This window comes from Rhinolophus sinicus, chromosome 14, assembly GCF_057876585.1.
Source record: "Rhinolophus sinicus isolate RSI-liver-muscle chromosome 14, RSI-T2T, whole genome shotgun sequence".
In the NCBI taxonomy this organism is placed as follows: Eukaryota; Metazoa; Chordata; class Mammalia; order Chiroptera; family Rhinolophidae; genus Rhinolophus; species Rhinolophus sinicus.
The window spans coordinates 59,048,202-59,072,688 of NC_142514.1; the positions used below are offsets into that span (position 1 = coordinate 59,048,202).

The 24,487-nt window shown below is 32.1% G+C and overlaps 1 long non-coding RNA gene across 2 annotated transcripts in view; it reads left to right on the forward strand.

Annotated features, from left to right (window-relative positions):
• Window positions 1-15,938, forward strand: part of LOC109453549 (uncharacterized) — a 123,409-nt gene extending 107,471 nt beyond the window's left edge. The window contains exons 3-4 of one of the 2 annotated variants that reach the window (XR_002138313.3): window positions 5,439-5,496; window positions 14,111-15,938. This is a non-coding gene — a long non-coding RNA (uncharacterized LOC109453549). The remainder of the gene's footprint in view (window positions 1-5,438; window positions 5,497-14,110) is intronic. The other variant, XR_012497744.2, reaches the window with a different exon arrangement.
• The last annotated feature ends 8,549 nt before the right edge of the window (window positions 15,939-24,487 follow it).

Sequence of the window (24,487 nt, forward strand, 5' to 3'; positions counted from 1 at the left end):
CTTCCTATTTTATAGAAGGCTATCCTTTTGTGTATTCACCTGGTGGAAAAGGCAAGAGAGCTCTCTGTGGTCTCTTTTTAAGGGCACTAATACCATTAGGGGGGCTGTACTCTAATGACCGAATCACCTCCCATAGGCTCCACCTCAAAACACAATCATATTGGGGATTATGTTTCAACATGTGAATGGGGGTGGGCACAAACATTCAGTCTATAGCACATTCCTAATACATATGCTGGCTCTATGTAAGATCCATGATGGCAGGATTACCATAATTTAGCAGTGAATTCATTGCTATAATTAACTGGCCTAGAGAAGTGTGCTCAAAAGTTTATTGAACAAATGAATTAATACTATATATTTTCTTTTGTAACTTGTATTTTTAAGATAATTAATATGGACATTTTTGAGACTCAATAATATTTTCTACAGTATTCTGATAAAAAGGCAAACTTCACACATATTTATATGTAGTTTTATACTATGTATAATATATGTTAATATAGTTAAATAGTTATATACTTTTTATATATTTATTGTATATTATTATACATAATATATGTAATATATAATACTACACAATTTATATATAAACGGTATAATTTAATGAACTTTATATTATTATTTATTATATTAACTCAATAAAAATATTGATATGCATTAATTGATACAAGAAGAATGCTTCCTGTGGGGGATGCAATCATGACCATTTAGAAGATATTAATTTTTAAGATTATGATCATTTTTAAAACGTAATAATTTCCCAAAAATATCACTAGTGGATTAAATACATTTTAAGAATTTGCACATATGTTTTATAAAATTGTATTCTAGTTAGGTATAATTAGTATTTTCACAAGAAATTCATTACAGTACACATTTTTTGGAAATATTGGGTATTATACATTTTTAATTGCCAAGTTGATAGGAAAAATACTATCTTAAGTTTTTTTTTTAGCTTTCATTCATTCAATGACCAGTGAAGTTGAATGTTTTTGTATGTATACTATATACATATATTTTCTCTTCTTTGAATTGCCTTGTCATATTCTTTGCCCATTTTTGAAAGTTAGGATAGTTATATTTTTTTCTTATGACTTTCTAAGAGCTCTTGAAGCTCTTAAAGACAATCTTCGTGAGTTTTATAAGATATAATGCAAATTTTTAATTTGATTTTTAGATTTAAATGTTTATTTAAATTATATTTTCAGGAAGTTGTAAAATTTTTATATCCAAGTTTTTGTTTTAATTGATTAAAATTTTCTGTAGTTGTTCCGTGGTTTAAAAACTGTTGTCCAGGTCAATATATATTACAAATCACAAATATATTTTTTTCATTCTTTTTACTTTTAAGCTTTTAATTAGTTTAGATTTCCATCTGATGTTTGGTCAAATGTAGGCATCCATTTTTGTTTTTTTCTGTAATTTTACCTCAGTACCTGTATTTCAGTTAGTGATACTGCTTGTTAGGAAGCAAGTATTTTATAAGAGCCCTAGATAAATTACTTCACTTAGTCCTTGTACCAACCCTTTGATTATTAGTATTTTACAGATGAATGCCATGAAGTGTAGACATGCTAGGTGTCAAAATATGTTCCTAGATTACAGCATCAGCAGCACCTGGAAAACGCAAATATTTGAGCCAAAGCCCGGACTTACTGAATCAGAAACTTTGGGAGTGGGAAATAGCAATATGTGTTTTCACTAGCCCTTGGGTAACTCGGATGCACACTCAAGTTTTGAGAACCACTGGGTTAGGTATTGGCCAAGGGATGCAATTAATAATAAGTGGAGCTCAGATTTGAATCTTCCAGTTTAACAGCAGGCACTCTTAACCACTGCACTACATGGCCCTCTAGCAAAATATGTGCATCTTCACATCACCCACTCCATGTTTAAGCACCACTCTGTTTAATGCAGCATCCTATGTAATTCAGCATGTAGTTGGGGTGAATTTGAAACATCAGCACCCTGTTGTCCTCTCTTATGCTTAAATCCTGTTGTTTCAAGTCATAGGCAACTAACATATTAAGAGAAATCTCCTTTCACCTGGAGTGAATCATTGATCCTTCTTCCATGCATCCTTTTTACCTAAATCTTGTTTCTCCAGTGGTCATAGGCATTTTTAGATTTCTATGTAAGTTACTGATATCTTTACTTAAAAGCAAATTTGTTAGCAGCAGCACAGAGAAGAATGTGAGACCTGAGGGTGTAGTTTCAAATACCCCCTTTGGAAATCCTAGCATCTTTTTCTTTCTAAACATAGTGACAGATTCTCCACATTATATTCAAGAACATAGTTTTATTCCTGTTAGTCACCTCTAAAAGCTATTTGATCTTAAAATAAAGTTCATGTGATCACAATATTTAGACATGTCAATTTTGTAAATTAAAATGTGATTTACCCTTCTAAGATTAGTTGCAGCTCTTCACAAAACCAAACGAATCCTTAAATCAAAGCTAAAATTGCCAAAGTAAAAGTAACTCAAATTGATTTATATTTTGTGATTAAATATGATATTCAGCAACTTGACTTCTCTTGGCTACTTATTATATATCAGATATTGAGGATAACTGAATTTACCAAATTAAAGGCATTTATTCATATTTAAAAACTATTTGGATATAATTTTTTAATGTAACTAATACATGTAAAATCCACCTGTGAATTTTTCAGTTATTAAATAATTGATAATATTTGATTAAGGAATATTATGTAATATTTATAAAATAGAAAATATATGAATTTTGAACTATTTCATTCCTACCTATTTTACACATACATGTTAATTATAATAGTTATAATATTATAGTTATACTATTTCAATTGTCATATTATAAAATACAAATTTCCCAAATTATTCATACTCTTAATAGTTATAAAATATTTTTTGAATTAGTATATTATAATTGACTTAATCACAAGCAGCGTTTTTTTTTGGATATCTATCTGAATTATTTCAGTATTCAAAATGGTAGGTGCTATTGTGTAAATTATTTTATTAATCAAGTATTTCTCTGTCTGTAATGTTCCTAAAGTTTTATATTTAAGTATTGTATTAATACTTTTTTCAATGTATTGTAATAGACATATCTTCAAATTGAAAAATTATAGTAAAACAAATTTTGGCAAATTCAGATCAATATACCACTTCACTTTGTTAAACACCTCACAAACTTATTAAATGCATACATGTAAAGAATATATTTAAGAGAAAGGTAATCATTGCATTATAAATAAAAAAGCAAAGTAGTTGAGGTTCTTAATACACCTGTTATAACATAAAATTTTAACACTAAATTTTAAAACTTCAAATGTTTTGAAGTGTAGTCATAAATCATCAAATCATTCAGGTAGGAGCTTTTTTGGTTTATAATAGCTAAAATGGCAATCTCAATAGTTATTTGTGTTTTTGACAGCAATACGTAAATAGCTTTTAACAGTCCCTTTACTTCCTTTAATTTCCAAAAATAATATATATATGTATATATATAATATACGTATGTAAATATATATTCAGAAAAACACATAGGTATATGTGTGTGTGTATATATACATATAAAACTATATATATATATATAAAACAATATGAAAAGCACTTTTGAGGATTATGTATATATATATGTACATATGTATAATCCTTATGTACATATATAATACATATATGTACATATTTATAACTTTTACAGAATTGCAACCAACCCCAATCTATGAATATGTTCCCTACAGAAAAAGTCAAAAAGTAAATTTCATATTGAAATTCAATGGAATAATTTTCATCTTACTTATATTTTATTTGTTTTAATAGTCATGCTTAAAATATTAGATTTATCAAAATATGATTTTCAAAAATTATAAAGCATAACTCACAAATATACGGTAATCACATGCCAAAACATATTTAAAATTATTAATGAAGTATCAAGAAGAATGATAAAGCTTTTCTAAGAAGCATTTAAAAAACAAATTTACATAGTCCTTCAGGACTCAAATAAGTTTGCTATACGAGAAACAGATTTGGTCAGTGTGTTATACAGGCTAGTAAAAGTATAACATTTAGGGTTGCCTTTTCTACCAGATAGTAATAATTTGCCTTTTTAAGGGCAAATAGAAAAAAATGACAAATTTACATGCAACTTCTCAGACTTTAGGCCTTAACAAATAGTAAATTGTAAATCAGGCAAAACTATATCCTAAAGCAAGAATTAGGTTTTTTGTTTTTTGGTAAAGGGCTCAATAGCAAACATTTAAGCTTTGTAGGCCACATATCGTGTCCTTGCATATTCTTCACTTCATTTTTTTATAACACTTTCAAAATGTAAAAACTATTTTCATCTTGAGGAACATACACACACATTCAATTTCATGTAGTCAATTGAAAATATTGACTACATTTTCAATATTTTCTATTATTCCAGGTCATGGACGGAATTTGGCCCATGTATTGTTAACCTAACAATAAAAGGCGAAAGTACGAGGCGATAAACATTATTTTGAGTTAAAAAATAGCTATTCAGGAAGCACTGATTCAGGAGAAACCCAAATAGTGTTCCCATTAGGTAGTGAAGGCAAGGGGATTTTAGGAAAAAGGGAAGGAAATAATTATGTGAATAAAGAAAAGGCACTTTTGTAGGTGCAAATAAACTAAGTTATTCTTTAGCTATGCATTGCGGTGCAAATTCTAAGACTGTCTTTAATTTTTTGTCAGGTATCCAGGATGTCTTTACTGTTAGTGTTGCAAACAGGTTTTTGAAAAACTATGTTAGTTTGGCCAGTCCAGAGGTTATTTTTCCCAGTTCAAACATTCCAAAGGTTTGAGTAGTGAAACAAGCAAGGCACTTACTTTGAAATGGCTGTCTTAGCTCTATTTTAAAATGGTTCCATTTATGTCAATTTTATTCAGAACCAAGGTTTGCCAACCCCTCTTCTAGAGAATTAATAATATTTGAGTAAACTATAAGTATACTCTAATCCTTGAGTATACAATGCCTAGTATGACATCAAAAAGATACTTAGCCATCCTATTGCCTTGTTTCTATATTTTGCATATTTTTATTAATAACCTTTAATTGCTATTATAAATAATCTCCAAATATTTTCATTAAAAAGTTAGTATCATTTTGTTGTTGGCCTAAACAATTTATATAGTGACAGCAGAAAATTAATTAGCTAGATATGTCTGCTTGTAGTATGGTTAATAAATTTAGAATCATACAACACTGAGCAACTATTAAGGCAGAGAGTTAATTTTCATTTGGACATTTTATAAAGAATCGAGGACCACATTTTCAATATTTTCTATTATTCCAGATATTTATTTTCAATCACTCCTGTTGGCTTTTTATTTTGGATTATCAGAGACCAGTCTGAAAAATATTATTTCCACATATTTCATTTGCAGTACTTATAGTTAAGGTTAAATTCCTCTCTCCTCAAGGTCCCCTGAGGTCCTGTTTTCCAGCCTGGAAGAAGTAACTTTCTTTATTACCTGTAAGGTATGGAACTGTAAACCATATAACCATTACCAGACCTGTTTTCTGCGAGGGATTTGTAGGTACTAATTCCATATATGAATTACAGCATTTTTTTCTTAATAGTGAGATTATCATATGTGATAAAATAAAATTTGACACTACAGTTATGACTTGTATTACACAATCAATTTGTGTAATTATATTCTTGTAAACAGGATGACAATTCTTATTAAATCTTTGAGAGTAACTACATTGCCATTGAAAAAGTAGATTTAGCAAACATTATTGTTTCTGAATTCTGAGAGGTTAGGGAAAATATATTATTTAAAAAATATTTTACTTCAGTTTGTAAAAGCATAGTCTATTGAATCCAGGGTTAGAAAAGGGTTAAGAAGAAGACTTCTTAGTACTCACCAAAATTGAATGGTGAATATGTAGCAATAATACCATCATATTTCAATAAAAAGTAACTGAAATTAGATTTCCCTCAGTGCTCCATTGAATTTTTCTTAATTCTTGTTACACTAGATATTGGTCCAGCAGGCTGTTCTCATGAGTCATCTGTTTCTTAAGTAAAAACAGACAGAAATCTTGACTCAGTTCTCAGCGCAGTCCGACAGTTTTCTAAGAAATGACAACTCAGAAGCCCATATACATGAATCTTTTCCTTGATGTAACAATAGTTAAAAATACTCAACACAGTTTTATTATTTTTGTCAGGCCTTGAGACTGTCCTTCATTGTTGAGAACTCAACAATATCTATAGTTTGCAGAAGAGCTTTAAGGCAAGCATAAAGGGGAAAGTAGAAGCAACCTGTTGATAAGTTTGAACAGAGGTTATTATCTCATTATAGTAACAAACAACATCAGAGTGAAAATTGTTTTGTAGAGAAATGAATAACTCTTTCCTAAGGAATTGATCAATGTTTCCTGTGAAGGTAAGACCTTATTATGGACAGTGAAGTCATTGATACATCTCCAGGGGAATCCAATACATCTTATAAAGGATATAGTCTTTAAAACATATGTATACTAATAATTTTTACTTGTATAGAATATCCTAAGAAAGACAAAGCTTCATTTTTTATCTGACACCTCTTCCCTTGTAAGATCATACAATAGTGTTGAGCTAATTAATAAAAAAGCATAGAGAACATATCTGTCTCTAGCATACATAATTTATAATCATAAATATTAATTCAGGAGTACTGTTAATTTATATAATCTGTATACCAATATAAGACATTTAGAAAGTTCATATTAACTAATTTTTATGAGAAGCAAGTTCAAGACATTTTAAACTATGATACATGCTTTTATAATTTGAATAAATAAAATCAGAAAAAAAGACAAATAGTCTCTTTAACCAAATTTATAAAACTAATCTGACTTTATCAAGGAGTCACGTTCATGTTTTTTATAAAATGTTTCTATAAAATGGTTCTCAGTTAACCACTTTGAGAGAAGTTTGTTTTCTTTGTTTAAGACTAGCATATTTAAATTGTGAGCAGTCATTTTCTTCCTTCCCCAGCCCTAGAAACCTTGTTTTTATTAATGTTTGCCTTATGTTTTTCTATGAAATGTAAATACAGAGCTCCTTTAAGAAAAAAAATAAAATTGAATTTGTGTATACTTATGAAATATAACATTTTTTTCAAAATCTTACACAAGAAGTAAAGGCTTTCCTTAATTTCAGTTACTAAGATGCACAAAACACTTGCAGCTTTAGGTTTGTACCTTAATCAAGGTCAAATATAAACAGAAAATAAAAGCTCACTGATCCAGATCTCCAAAGTATTTCTTCTTTCTAGTAAGTATGAAATGTTTTCATTGATTAAAACATTGTGGATAAAGAGCAAAATAAAATAATAATAATAATAATAATAATAATAATAATAATAATAAAAGAAGACTAACAAATAATTAATTTCTAACCTTAGAGAAATTTCCATCATCCTAACAGAGATCAGACCACAACATTTGATTATCAACCACTGCTGTTCCCTGTGGGAATGATTTCTTAGCATCAGCAAACCAGAACAAGAACCAAACTCTTATGAAAACCAAAACAAACTAAAACCAGAAAGAGAAAAATTCAGTAAAGGTTAAATTCTACTACACCTTAGGAATTAATCCAAAATCCAAAGGGTGATAAGAGTGTACTCAATTTTTTCAGATCATAAGGTGTATTTCTTTAGTAATTAAGCTTAATTGTTTCAAGTAAGAGAGTCTACTTGGACATTTTGCTAGAATCTTGAAAACTGTTAAGGTATAACTTTCCTTGTCAAAACCATGTCTCTCATACAGTATATAGTGAGCGCATATCAAACATACATTTGACTCGTTAATGAGGGAGCCAGCAGGATGGCAAGGTTAAGTCAAAGCACGTCAGACCCACAAATTTTTATAGTTAATTCGGAAAGCCAAGCTGAAATAAATTTGCTAAGTGAGAAACAAAGTTGTTTAGTGTTCTATAGGTCAATAAAACTGTAAATGTGGTTATCTTTTCAATTACACAGAAATAATTTGCTTCTCCACTAGAAAACAATATGCAAGATAATACAAACTTTAACAAATTCTGGGCATAAATCAGCAGTAAATTGCAAGTCAAGCAAAGTTGCATTCCACTAGAAAATTAAACAGTGTTGAGTTGGCCTGGTATACAATGCTCCAGTACAATATTAAAGACATGTAGCCATTTTCTGCCTTATTTCCGTGTTTGGATTATTTTTCTTAACAAATCTTTGGGATTTACTGTGGAAAAAGATTTGGCAGTATTTCCCTATTAATTGAAATGAGATAAATAAATCAAATTTGGGATCTTTCTGCAAGAATAATAGAATAAATACATCTTTAAACCTTCAATATTGATAAAGGGATTATATTACAGTGTAGCTGTTTATTACTCATGATTTATAGTGTTTTATACTTTCATTTGAGCACTTCATTTTTCTTTCACTGTTTTACATATTGCCTCACAGATAATTGTGAATTTAGGTGTTATTCCACAGCAATGAAAATTATATTTAAAATGACAGTAATATTAAGAAAAATTTAATATATATCTTTAACTTAGTTTTTGAAAATAAATATGACAACACTGAAGAGGGTAGGTTATCAATATTCTAAACTAATTTTTTCAGCAATATTCACCTAAGTCCTTCTCTTTGTGCTTTAATTGTGAATAAATAACTTTTCAACAACAATTTATATCAGTCTAACACAAAAACAATAATAAAAACTTTTAAATTATTATTTCTGTGAACAGAATAGATGCTGAAATTCTGGCAGGGTTAAGGTAAATAGATTCCTCATCTTCTGCACCTAGAAGCAGGTTTCCAAGGAGAAATGATCCTTGGGAGAGAAGCAGAAACCAGAACAGAGAGCGTGCTCTTGATATACCCAGTTCCTGAGTCTCTCTGAGGTATTTTCATCTCCAGGTGGTTTTTAGGCATATGTCCAAATTTTAAGCACTCTGCATAGTATATTCCAAGAGGGAATGAATGTTCTATCTTTTTTTTTTTTTTTTTTTTTTTTTTTGTATCTAGTGGATATACTACCATGTGTTTCTAATAATAAACACATACTTTTACATCTGGAGAAATAGTCCATGCAAAATCATCAGATATAAGTTTTTTTTTAACCTAAAAAATATGTGACCATGATCCAATCCCCTAATCATCCAAGCCTTGAAGTAAGTAAATTCCCATTCTATTGATAAGAAGGCCAAGGTTTACAAGGATTAAACGACCGGCCCAATTTCACCAAATTTGTGAGCTAGGTAAGGATTGCACTAGGAGCCTACTGCTTCCTTACTCTTTCCAATGCTACTACACTACCCTAACCTACTGACTTCTGCACCACTGCAAAACCTCTTGAAGATTCTCTATATTTCTAGTATTCCTTACTGTACCCCTCCTAGCAAAGTGCATATAATTGCCAGAGTGTTTTTTAAAAAGTTCTAACAGCATCCATTTGTATTCAAAATATTATTCAAATCTACTATGGTCTACAAGGGAATACCTAATTTTGCTTTTGCCTATCTTATGGTTCCATCTCTTTCCACTTCTCTCCTCATACCCCCCTCACATTACCCAACCCCCTTACAGGACTTCTTGTACTTCACACCTGCCTTTTGACTTTTGAACTTGCTGTTTGTAATTTGAAATTACCTCCCCCACGTATCTTTACATGACAGACTCTTCCTCACTTTTCATCATTTACTTAAATGGCTCTCTTGACCACGCTATCTAACATAGCCCTAGAGCCTCACAGACATCTATTCCATTAGTTTAGTTTATTTTCTTCAAAATGTGACATTACTCATTAATTCCACAATATTTATTAGGTACCTACAGTGCTTCGGACTCTTCTTGACATCAGGGGATGTAGTAGTAAATAAAATAGACAAAAATCCCTGGCTGCATAAAATATACATTCTAGTTGGGGGGGATAGGCAATAAACAAATAAATAAGTAAAATGGTATGTCAGCAGTGAAAAGAGTTATATAGAAAAAAATAAAGCAAGCAAACTGACAGAGGGTGTTGAACAATAGGATCAGTGTTGCAATTTTAAATAGATGTTCAGGAAAAGCCTCATTGAGAAGATGGGATTTGAGCCAAGACTTAAAAAGCTAAGTAAGGAATGCTTATATCTGCAGGAACAAAATTCCAGGTGCATGCTTTGACATTCCTGAAATATACTTACTATTATTAGCCTTTCCCCTATGTTAAAATCTAGTTCCATAAAAGCAGGGACCTTATCTGGCGCTTTATCCTTAGAGTCCAGAAAAGTGCCTGCTGCATTAGATACACTTTAATATCTAACAATGTTCTTCCGTTTTCCTAAAATGTTCTAAAATGTTCTTCCAGAGCATTTTTCAGTGATGAAACCTTTTGGATTATATTTTTAACACATAGCATATTGGATTACCGTTATCAGGGAAATGACACCTAAATTCTGTTCTTGGTCTAACTGACGTCTACACATTCATTCTTATTATACTTCAGGACTCATGTTATCTTACACTTGAATGCTTTCAAATTTCTCTGCCACTTTTCTAACCACCTGTACAGCCTCATAAAATCTTTCCAGTTTATAGCCATTAATTTAATATTTTGCTACCTGCCTAGATTTTTGGTGTTGTTTTCAAAATTATGAATCTTACTATGTAGTTCCTCTCTGTGCCATTTATATAGATATTATATGTGATGAGTCACAACAAAATGTCTCCATTCTGAGGCCCATATATCCCTACCCATGTAGTTCTACCTTTTATTTCTAGTTTCCACACTTCATCCATGAAAAAAAATAGTATTTCTGGTTTTCTAATGATATTCTCTGTATGAAATGTGAGCAAAACTATTTGTTTGATTTAGTCTATTTATTTTTTCCCTTTCATTCTCCTGCCCCTAATATGCCAGTTTATTTCAATTTTTGATATTAGATGCCTCCCATACCCACTTATTTATTCCCTTTTGAGTCTCTTCCATCTTAGCCTTCATTTTGATATTCTTATACCAGTAAATATTATGAATCCAACTAGACTGAAATTCCAATTACATTAAAATAAAGATGTTTCAGAGCAGAAGTATTTCTACATTTATATGGTAAAATCTTTAATCCTTATTCTGGTTATAGAAAAATCTGAGCATCATGAAGAGTACATACAAAGAATTCCAAATAATTTTATTAGATTTCTTCTCCTTTTTTTTCAAATCTTTGTAAGACAGAATTTTTCAATAATTTCCTTTCTTTCCCGCCCCCCGCCTCCCCCCACCCCCCAGCCAATAAAGGTAGCAATACCCTGAATTAGGAAGCTATTTGCATTTTTTGGATCTAAGTATGCCTTGGTTACAAAAAAAAAAAAAGAGAGAGAGAGAGAGAGAGAGAGAGAGAGAACGGCAAATAACTCAATTCATAGTATTTCTATAAACCTGGCAGAAGGACAAAATTCACATTTTTGCGCTGGGTGACGAACTCCTTGCTTTGCAGAGATCTGGTGGAGATACAGCAAGTAGCTGGCAGAGTGTTGTTTTCTGCCTGGTGTCTTTAAGTTACCTGTGGTGCAGGCAGTCTGGATCACTCTCCACCTCTCATGTGCATATTTTACAGATGTTGCTTCACATGTTTCCTGGACTCTTCAGGAACGTTTGAAAATCAGAGGCTTGGCAAAGTCATGCTCATCTGCAGCTTCTTATTTAATTTTGCCGAAAGGTGTGATTCTTTAAAAGTGTGAAAATACCTTACCAAGCTACATCAACAAATGCAACTGAAACATTTTAAGTACCTAAGGGGATTCATTCTCTTCACGTACATTTAACTCCCATTTTGATTAATGGAAACAGTACCTGATTTACAACATGCTCCTGCCTTTAGATGGCTCATATCTGCCGAGGGAAGAACCATCAGCAAAATGATGAACTCTATTCATGGTTCTATTATTGTGGAAAGTCATTTCTCAGCTTAAGTTAGACCCCATGACTTGGTTATAAGGATCACTATATCCACCCATATTGACAGAACCTCAGGTTTCATACTGCAACAACTTAAAAAAAAAAAAAAAAAAGGAATTCTAACCTAATTAGGAGTGTTTAACACAAGATTATTCACTGTCAAGTATTAATGACTGCAATAAAGGCAGAAAACTTTAGCTAAAACAAACAAATGATTAGACTCAGCAACACAATTAATGGTTTGACTAATTTGTCTTCCCTTCCTTCTACATTAACTTTTGTATGAACTTTAACAGCGGCATAACTAATTCCTTATATGAATAACATACACTATCATCTAGGACTTATTGAAAGCTATCATATGTAAATTACCCAGGCAGAAGAAACTGGTTTGGTACATATTAATTATCAAAATGAAGACATTATGAAAACATATATTGATGTCTTAAAAAATTTACATAGTTTTAAGAAGCATATTATAAAGCATATTTCCGTGCTTTATAATTTCCATTTCCTCTGCTATTAATAGTTGGGCAATCCTGGTGTATTTATAATAGGAACAGATTTAATTAAAAGCTCAGAGTGAACTTTAGGTTTTATTAAATGTTCAAAGTTTTAATTAAATTATTATTCACCATTGTGTGGTCCTCACAAAATATTCTACAAATCTTTTATTTTTTTGTTTTGTTTTATGTAAGGTTTTTTTTCCATGTGTTATTGCCTAAGAACTTACTAGAAAGCTTCTATCTGAGAGTTGGTTGAAGAGTGTAGGATTGGCGTTTTCCCTGTATACATACTGAATTTAGTATTCTAATTTAGTCTTATGACAAGATGTGAATCAACAATGATGGTTCCAACAATGATGGTTGTGTTTATAATAATCAATTAAATTTATATCCAATCCTTGACCTGGTGACTTAGTTAACTTGTATGAAAGTCAGGATTTTGTTATTTTATTAATTAATACAAGTGAGTCCAATGCCATTAGTTGCATTATTTATTCATGCAATGAATATTTTTTGTGCACCTACTATATCGTAGGTGCTAGTCTTGGTGCTGTAGATGCGCAGTGAACTAAACAGACAAAAACTCCTGCCTTTTTGGAGCTCATATTCTACAAATACTAATTTAAAATATATCCTTATGTCTGATGGATATAGTATAATCATCAAGAAATCTACATAGGAATAGTTATGCAGATTTTACATGCACAGCTAAGGAAAAGGAATGAACATTCACGTTGTGGTCTATATAGATAGTACTATCTGTAGTTGTATGGTTCACATGACTGTATTCACTGAAACTGACTTGGTTTTAATTCTACCTTTATGTAAACATATTAAAAAACAAACAAGCAAACAAACAAAAAGACTCCTAAGTTCGCACCTTCTGCTGCTAAATAGATATAGCATAGTGAATCCAAAAACGGAAATATATTCTTCCATAGGTAAATATAGAAATAATTTATGGTAACTTACCCACGGTTATCCTACAGATAGCTCAGAAGTGCTCCAAATTCTTGCTTTACCTAGTCACTTTTCCTAATAATTTCATGGATAAAATGGAACATAAGAAGGCACAGATAAAGAAATAGAAACCCTAGATAATCTTTGCTAAATACTTAAAATTATGTGCTACTGTCATTTTCTTAAATTGGTATAAGCTAATAAGCAATGACTTTCTGGCAAGTATTGATTCACCTGCTGATTCAAAATCTGATTGATACTCTGTAGAGAGCTTATAGGAATAAACACGTGACTAAACTCATATTTTAAAAACTGACTGGGCACTAGTCAAGGAAATTAGAATTGAGTCAATTTACCATATAATTCAGTAAAGTGTATTCTCTTGGAAAATGCATTTTTCAGTATGTATTTTTCTATGTCTTTTGGAAAAATATATGAACTTCTGTTTAAATAGTTCTTTTCTTTAGCCCATTACCCTTAATAAATAATTTGTTATCTTTACTGAGGTTGTCTTAATCATGCATCCTTTGTAATAAAGAGAACCCCTTGCAAGCTTGCTCAAATTAAAAAGTATAATTTTTAAGATAGAAATTTTACAGAAATTAAAAATCAGCTTATTCAGAAGTGGGAAGTTATCAGGTAGCTACTCTGAGTCTGGAGGCTAATGGATTCTGAACTCATTTTCTCTGGGCATTTGTTTCTGTCTCCTCTAGCTGAGAGAATGCCTTTGCTTCAGACAGCTTGTTCAGACCTCATCTCACCATGTTTCTGGATCCTGCCCATATTCTACAAGATCTTACTGGTGTAGCATCTAACTGTCTGGCTCCCTGTATCCTCAATGCAAATTTCCTGGAAACAGAATATGATCAATTCTTTTTAGATAATGATTATGTTCCAACCCTAACTAATTAACTGTGGTCATGAGAACAGGAATTTGTCTTACAGCTAGGGCCGCCTATATCTATCATTTTTGCCTGCACTATGAGTTTGGAGCAATTCCAACAAAATGGGTATGACATTGGCAAGAAAACTTGGGTTGGAAATTTTCATTTGCACTAGAAACCTGACTAATCCTCAGGCTTTCCACTGGGTTCAAATAATAGATTGATTCAACAGCCAACTAAGGAAAGGAGAAGAGTAAGATTCCATGTTTTATTATATTTACCTTTCCTTGTGAAATCAACTTGCGTTGAGGGTTGGGAGGCAGAAACTGGATTTCAAAGAGTTGAAGAATACGGAAATATAAATAACAAATCTTGAATATTTTGAAATTTAGTTGGGAAAGGAAAAATGGAGAGAGATTGATAGCCTAAGTGTGTCATAGGGTTTAAGCTGACTCTCCCCCCGCCCTTGGTTAGAAAATGAACAGTGTAGATATGTATATTTGGAATGGAATGTTCTGGTAAAGAAAAGACAGGAAATAATTGATAAAGCGAAATTGTTGAAAGAGGAATTGCAAAACATTTTGCACATAATTGAAGGGATTAGACTTTGAAAGGAAAATAAATGCCTCTAAAATGGACCACAGAGAGTCAGTCAAATCAGAATATATTAATTTAACTCTGAATTAAATTGAAAATGTTTATTGCATTGAGTGGATGTCGTGCGGGAGACCCTGCTCGCTGCACCATTTTTCAGGCGGGGCGGCCTGCGGGGTCTCTGCTCCCGCTCCCCACACAAGAACGCAGGACATGGTGAGGCCAAAAAGGAACACCCACGGAGCCATAGGTAGGGGAGTCAAACCACTATGGTCTCACTGGAGGCTGGGCCCACCGGACGCGTGACCTGCCGTCCGCCTTTCCGCCACCTGACCGACCGACGACTCTCCTCCCTTCTCCTCAACTCCTCGGCAATCCTCGGCAGTCCTACGGCAGTCCTCCGTAGCCGCAGCAGTTATACCAGCAGCCAATCGGCCAACCGGCCACAGCTGACAGCCATCCACCACCCGAGCCAGCACCCCTCCACGCGAGGCCGAGAGCCTGTAAACTACTCTCTGGGGCTCTGTCCCCACAGTGGAGTTTTCAGTTTTTAGATGAAGATAATTTTGATGAATTTGAAAATGTTTATGGGTTTGCAAACCTAATTTTTATGAGTGAATCAGTTACTGCTACTCACGTAGACCATAGATAAGAATGGTTAGCAGAAACATGAACTTGTTTAATATGAGCTATAAATCTAAATTGTACACTGTTGAGTTATAGGTAGTTTTGAGCATATGTGAGAAACTGAAGGGACAGATCAAACAGAATTCTATTTTGTGGAAATTTGAAGATTCACATGGCAGGTAACATATTTTTTAACTAATTAACTTATTTGTTATTAGTTCCAGGTGTACAAAACAATGTAATAGTTAGACATTTACACCCCTCACAAAGTGATAACCTCCCTCCCCCAATCTACTACCCTCTGACATTGTATATAGCTGTTAAAAATTCTATTGACTCTATTCCCTATGTTTTACTCCACATCCTCATTTTTTAAGAGAATGATCTAAATAAAATGAACTTGACCTAATAAGAAAGTCTAGCTCTAATAACACATGATGGCTTTAAAATAAATAAATAAATAAATAAATAAATAAATAAATAAATAAATAAATAAATAAATAAATATGATGACTTTCACTTGTCTTTGTCTTTCACTTGTCTTTGTGTACAGTTTTCTAGGCTCATGCCTGCATCTTAGAACAGGACTAGAAGTACCATTACAGTGAACTCTGTGACACCTTGACATCTAAATGTCACTGTGGTGTATTTCTCTAATATCATGTGAACCATAATCAAAGGTATGTGTTTATTCTGCCTCTCTGAAAATTAGTGAAAAATTTCACAGCTTCAAGTCATCAGAAGAGAATTTCTGAAAACTATTGGGCCTGGCATTGAGGTCCCACAAAGGGGGTACAGCCTTTTCTAACAGAGAAGCAGTGGAGCACCCGTTGTGCTGGTGAAACAGGAAGATGCCCTCTGAGACTTCTGGTGCCCTGTAGAGCAGAGGATGAACCAATGGCAGCATACCTGCAGTACCTGACAGAATAACACAAGCACTGAGCTCATTGAGGACATCCCTTTAGAATTCTTAGAAATAATTCACAGGACTTTGTAGGGGATGAAGGATCAAAAGGTAAAAGCATTGAGTCAGAAAACAACAACAAAAATGAGATATTTTAGTTATGGTCCTTTCAAGTCTCTAGCATATCATTTAGTCATATTAAAGTATTTCATATTCAGAAAGTGATAATGTATTTCAGGAAGTGGTTTATTTAATGCTTAGGAGTGAATCAAACACTGGTGAGGTATTCTAATTATGAACCACCAAAAACTCTCCAATGTATCAGGTATAAGTAGATACGCTTATGATTTTCATTATATACATGTGGACATTGTCATTTACAACTATACCTCTTAATATTAACAAAGCCATCACCAGCAATGCTAAACTGTGCTCTTTCTTTGTCACTACTTAAAATACACATTTCACGTGTGTATGCATAAATGTGGGTCACATCCCACATAAATTCTTTTGTACCCACTAACACAGATAATACATAACTAATATTGAAAAAGCTTTATATCAATATTGAAAACTAGTTTTTAAAAAAGGATAAAAAAATCCCTGTTTATCCTAAATTTCTTTCTGTAGGATTGTTGGAAAAGATTCTTCATTTCCATAATAAAGATAGTTTATTAAAACTATACATACATACATAGCTATCCCTACCTCTCTGCTTTTTGCTGTTTAAAAAAAACAGTGCCATTCCCTGCTTGTTTAGGAACTGAGGCATCTCTGTCCTAATCTAGTCCCATTCAGTGCAAAGATAGAATGAGAAAGGGAAAAGCTGCTGCACACCTCATGGGACTATCTAAAGCTAATCATAATGGCTTTAATGAGCCATCTGGGTGTTGCTTACAGTGCAGTCACAGATTGACTCTACCGAGTGGTGAAAGAATATGCTGAGTGTGGACTCCCAGAGGAATAAGCTAAGATTAGGTGGTGAGTGGAAAGCAAAGGAAATTCTTTCAAGTGAAGCACCAGATTAAGTTGCTGAGATTGTCATTGCAGCATCTCTCCAAAGAAATGTATGTGATGAGTTACTGTCACAAGGACGAAAGGGTCATATGGGATCAGAACCCCAAAGTATCCAAACTCTTTGACCTCTTCTGTCTCCTTAAAGGTTGTGAAATTGCCAAGCTATGGCATTCCCTAATTCTTCAGTGAATACTACAACCTCCTATTCTTCCACAGGAAGAATACTAAGACTCAAAATCCATAGGAAAATTCCAGTATTTTCCACTCTCTGCTCACAGGGGAAAAGTCTTGCTAAAAACATGGAGCTAAAGATAATGAAAGTGAGGGCAAAAAATGATAATTATCTGACTTCATAATTCTAAGAACTTCAGTACAATCAAACTGTTTTCAATAAGTTATGTACTTTGAGTTACTTGTGAGTGTGTATATATTTGCCTTTTTTTTTTTTTTTTTTTAAACAACTAAATAGTGGGACTGAGCAGGTTGTGGTCCATTTACTCATTTTCCTTTTTTTTTTTTTAATCAATTAGAATTATTATTTTTTTGTAAGTAAAAAAATCCATTTTGCTTTAATTTTGTTTTAATAAAATATATTTATTGGCATAAATAATTGAATCAATCCTGAAATACTGTGAACTTCATTGTGGTTCAATCAGGTCATTCTCAGTGTCACCAAGATTCTGTCTTTTCTCTGTGTCTTATTTAACATATACATTTCATTCATAAGCTGGTCTTATTGTAATAGCAAAAATGATTGCAGAATTTCACTTTCCAAATGAACATGCTTGAGAGGGAGAAAGCCTCACGTTTCCTGAACTGCTCCAACTAGAGATCAATTCCACTATTCTAGCCTCTTTTTCTCTATGTACTAAACAACTGCAGTAACCTGTCAGTAATATATTTCTTAAATATTTTACTCTTAAAAATTAATATATTTAGCCCTTACAAAGTGACATCACTATCCAACTTTCAAAACTGAAATAGCAATAGGTGCAGACCAGAATAATTATCTTTGCTTATTTGACATTTCTGTTGCCTTCTAATCGTACATCAATTTGGTATAGTGTTTCTTAAGATGTTCCTAAAAATAAAAATTCATACAAGAATTAAAAGAAATTAGCCAACGTAGGTGAGGCAGGGACTCAATTTGTTTAATTTATTTATTTTTTCTGATTCTCAGTAGTCTTGCTGGATATTTTCTTTCACCCTTTGGAATTAAATTCCATTACAATCATATTTTCTTATTTCTCTCCACTTTGTGTTTGGGAAAATATTATTGCTGGATTATATTTTACTTATTTCAGTATACTTATCCACTTTCATTCCCTGAACTTTTTACTAGCATCAATTTTGCTGTTGTGAAGATACTGACCAAATTTTATCACTGACCCAAAACCTGGGAGGTTAAAATGTAAGTAGTGATGATGTGGTGTTAATGGAGCTTGTGAATATTTATATTGAAAGATCCAAGGTGGCTTGCCCACATGGAACATATTGTTCCTGTGCTACTCTGCACCATATGGAGGGTTTACATTTGCATTTTAACCTAATCAAACATCAAATATTAATACAATCAAGAGGGGTATAAATATTTTGAGAGCACTGTGACTTTTTAATTTATAAGTATGAATAATGGACTTGGCTAAGTTACAAAAATTAAATATAACCATAGCTTTGGGCTTTTTCTGGTTTCTATAAAACACTCTTCCGTTGTGCCTATCCTGGATGTAATTAATATGTTTCTAATCACATATGTGCATAAAATAGTGAAGACAAATAGTCCCAGTTTACTAAGTTTTACTAAAATCATTGTCCTTTTATGTTGAAAAGTGGAATGATTGAATTTGATTCAAAATAGTCTTCTTAACTAATATTTTTGCACTAAATATGTAGCAATTTAAAAACAAGTAGTCCATGGCCAGCTATTCTTGATTTTATTGGGAATATTAATATTGTTGGTATGGATAGAATCTTATTGTTTATTATTGAAAACATTGATATCAGCTCATATGAGAGAAATATCACATAGGAATATTTACTTCTGACCTTGGAAATTCTATATATAGCATGTGAAGTGCCTTACATTCAATTATGCTGTTACATTTTTTGACAGAATGTATATTGAAGCAATTGATAGACAGTGTCCTATTAAGGAGTCCTAAAGTTCTATCGCAGCGAGCTTTCCCTGAAGACTGATGTTGATTATCACTTGATATGGTTTAAAGTTTATCTTTTAGTCACGGAGTCAGCATCAAGGAAACAATGAAACATAATCAAAGATTAGGGTCATGTTGTATATAGTATAAAAATAAAGTAAAAGTGCCAGCATATTTTAGAGCAGGATATAGAAAATATTTTGGATTTTAAAAAATTGCATAGTTTTTCTTCTGGCAGCCAGGGTGAAGGAAAAATAGATAAATAAATAAATAAATAAAAACTCAGAGTGTCTAGCTGATATAGTTTGAATCGGATGTGATGTCATGATTAAATCTCAGGGAATATCTTGATTATGTTTGACATAACAAAACAAACTCATTCAGAAAACCAAAATTCACTCTGAATATGATAGTAAAACCCTACTATAGACATACTTATTTAACTTTAAATGGGAAACTCTTTTAGGTCATAATTAATTTTCTGCATGTTAAACGGTGTTAGAATGAATCAAATCAAAAGCATTTCATTTCCACTTTGGCCAGCGCAATAAGAAAGCTATTGGTCTCTGGAATTAACATAATAATAATAATAATAATAATAATAATGTCAAATAATGCTAATGGAAAGAAAAGCAACAAACATCTAGAAGCAGATTCACATGAGCATAGTAAATATGAGCATGGATTCTGAACTAGAAGGACCAGATGACTAAATTCACTTGCCGACTGAGTGACCATGGGAATTTAGACTTCAGTTTCCCCACCTACACAATAGACATTATAATAATACCAACTTCAAAGGACTGTGCTTGATATACAGGAAGTACTAAATAATCGTTAGTTAGTACTTTTGGTCATGGGAGTAAAAGGAAATTTCGGTTTTTGGTAGTCTATGTTCATTGAATAACAATTACACTAGAATTCAACTTACTATCTTTTCTTCACAAATAATTTAGAACTTGAAGAAAATGTCACTCTTATTTTGCTGTTATTTTGTCTGGCAAACCTCATTGCTTTTAGTGGTAAAATCTTTTGCTCAATTCTAAAAATAAGTAAATAAGTTAATTTAAAATAATATAATTGAAGGATATCCTAATTTTTTCTGTATCAGAGGAGACAACTGACTTAAGCTGGTTATCAACTAATGTCTCAAATATTATTAAAGGTATATGATGTACACTTGAAATCAAATTACAAAAGAACTAGTTGCTCTTTATACCATCTTCTTCTCCCCATAGGCTATCTTTCACTTCTCTGCTTTTATGAAATTATCTCAACAATGACACGCTAACTGCTTGATTGGTATATTGAATGTTACTTTTGAAATGCCAAGTAATTGCATTCCAAGATGTTTCATTAGGTTCAAGAGATATGAAGACAGTAGCCCCTTTATTATTATAAGATTACCATAGATATGGGTTGCAGCAATATGTAGCAAACCTGTTGAGGATACGAAAAACAGACTCAATAAATCTGATGCTAAATAAATTTCAGATAAGGTAAAAACATCTAACAGGTGCTTCATTAATTTGTATTTTTCATAGGGGTTTCTTACAACAGCTTCCAAATTTAAAATTCTTCAAAACAAAATTGGTTTTAAAACTTCCAGCCCTCATCCTTTAATGCTGGTGTCAAAGCCAGGCTCTGTACGGTTCATTTGAAAGAGTTCAAAGAATATTGAGAATGAACATATAATTTTATTCAAATTAAATATTTCAATATTACTTTAACTCATGAATCTGTCCTAAAAAGATGTACAGTAACATCCGTTTTAATATTATAAATACAAATGCAAAAAAAACAAAGTGCAAATTCTTACCAAAAAACCCCTTTGGAAATCAACTCATTGTGTATTCCAAAATCAGAAATTGGGTATATTTTTATATTCAATGTGTCAAGAGTAAGGAAAACCTTTCTTTACTGGAGTATGTCATGCTTTGTATATATATTTTTTATTTACACACTTTTAAATCAAGAACCATTTATAGATGAAATTTAATTCACTAATTTATTCAAAATTATAGATAATTTAAAAATTGTACCAGATACAAATTTATTTTCATTATTGCAATAAACTACAACAATTTTTCTCCCTCAAAATGTGTCTGAATCAGAAAATGTTTTTAATGCATATGTGCGTAATACTATTAGAAATTCATTTTAAGAAAGACATGAAGAAAATAATGTTTCCCTCTTTTAGCAGATTAATGGAATTTACAAGGAAGCTGCCTGGATGTAGATGTATCAGTAGGGGTTGGCGAATATCGTATTTTGATGAAAATAGAATGGGACTAGGAGTAAAGGTGAATGGTGCTACTTATTTACTCATGAAGCTTTGAACAACTCATGTAACTAAGATACTTTTCTTATCTAGAAAATATGGATAATCTCTGGTTTATTTCACAGAATTGTTAGGAATATAAAGTAAACCAAATATTTGTAAAGTTGTTTGAAATATTAAGGAAGTGGAAAAATATTAGTTGGTTATAATGGACCACGATTAGTCTACATAGTGGCGCAAAATACAAACATCCAGTTTTATTTTGATTCTTATGACCATTATCATTGGCATCATGAATCTAACTTGCTGAATTTCGGGTTAGCTTAAAGTGGTTACCACTTCCAAAAATCTATTATTTACCCTTTCTACCACTTATGGAACTTTCAGCCTGAATCCAATTCAGTTTAGGTTAGTTTGTCCTCAATTGCTTTCAGATGCAAGGAGGCTGAAACTTATCTAGAAAAAAACCTAACGGCAGTTCAGTATTGCCACATTCTTGGAAAGTTACAGGCGTATCTAATTTCAAATTTTAGGCATGTATAAGAAAAAAGGGTTTCTGAGGGAGATTCACAGTACTTAAATTATAGGAGAAGAGAATACAATCATAGCATTTTGATACTTCATTTACTAAACAAGCTGTTTCTTATTGATATATTTGGGAAGTCATTTCAGCTGTGTTCTCTAGATTTTAAAGCATAAATTTAAGTTCAAAATGTGCAACATACTGTATGATAAAGTTAGAATCACAACGGACTTAACCGGGAACATCTGCTTTCCCTGCCAATATTCCCATAGACATACCCTTTGGTCTTTTGTTTTTAGATGGCAACAGACCAGGATGATAATGACATTTCTAGAATAAACAAAACCACTCTCTTTGGAAATCTAACTCCACCCATTCTCTTTAAAAAATTCATTTAAGTCAATTAAATTGAAAGCATTTTATCAAGGGCATACTGTGAATTTAGGAGTTATTTTCTTAAACATATCCAGGGTATTCTTACGTCTGCATTATACAAATGATTCCTTGGTCACATCTCACCAATTTAAAACTCTGAAAGTTTAAGCAGGGATAACTTCAAACGTTTGGCAAGAAATAATATTTTTGTATTTTACAATTTGCACGATTGTGGAAAATACCTAATAAAGCACAAATTGGACAGGGTGTCACCTCTTTGGTCATGTTAATTAAATATTGCTGTGGTTATAGTTTCAATACTTAAAAAAATATATATATTAATAAAATGTGTAAGCTATCAAGATCCATTAATTACCAATGAACAATAGTTCTATAGCAAATAGTTATACCTTTACATATGGGTGTTTGGGATATGTGTTAGGTATAGCCGCATCTTTAGTATGCTTTGATCACAGTTTACCATAATGCAGCTAGTATTAAAAATAATACTCGTATATGTTATAGGTTAAATAATATTGAACCTAGTCTAACAGAGACTTAATTGTACCTTGAGGGAAAGAAAAGAGCTTCTCTAGCACCTTAGGCAAATTAGTACCTTAGGCAAATTTATTTTATTCATTAAATTTACATGCAAAGTCTAGTGGAAAATGGATTCATTTACTTGGATAATTGAGGCCTTAAGCTCAAGTATTTCATTAACTATTCAGATAATTTAGGCAAGATTGCTTTTTTTTTTCTATTCTATCCTTGAATTATCTTGATAATTGCTTCTTCTTCACTTGATTTTATATGGGACTAGAGTAGAAATATCCCTCAGTCTTCCAAGTGTTTTGTTCTTACTATTTTGCTCAAAAAGTATTTTTTGCATCATATCTGAGAGATTTAATGAATGGTATTTAGTTACCTGTTTTTTTCAAAGCACGATGTTTTATATATATGTATATATGTATATGTATATATACATACACATATATACATATGTATCTTGTGTATATATACATATGTATCATATATATATATATATATATATATATATATATATATATCCATTTATATACATACTATAAATTTTTGCCAGTTGGAAGTATTTTATCTGTACTGGATTCAACAATCCCACTGATGTCCCCATCAGCGTATTATTAGCTAGTCTTATAATCATCACTAAGTGCCTTACACTGTGCACTTTGAATAATCATTTGGTTGAGGGGACTGGTGATGTTAATTACACAAGCAGATTGGTGAGAAGCTGATGACAAAGCAGTGAGTTGCTTTTATGTGTGGCACTCGTTTGAGGGTAAAGCATTGAAACAAGGGACTGAATATCAGGAAACTGGCGAGGGTTGTAACAAGCCTCTCAGGGAGGCTACTGGTGGACTTGACTGTGTTAATGAACATGAAATGGTTGTGTAAGTGTGTTTCGGCACTCCACTCCTCATTTTACAGACATCTGAAACTACTTCCAGCTTTTTTCAAATGGCCGTGCATTCTGTTAGGCTTCTATGAGCCTGTATGTGGTATCTCCTCTTGGAATTCTTTACCTCCTTTCCTCTTTCCTCTTGGATTGCTCAGCTATTCCTCTTTTCTCTTTACATCTCCCAGATCTTTTGATCTTGTTTCTCCTTACAAGTTCTTTTCACTGCCACCTACGCTAAAGGTTCAGCCCCAAAATATTTTCTCTCTCCTCATTTTATGATTATTTTAGATGTTT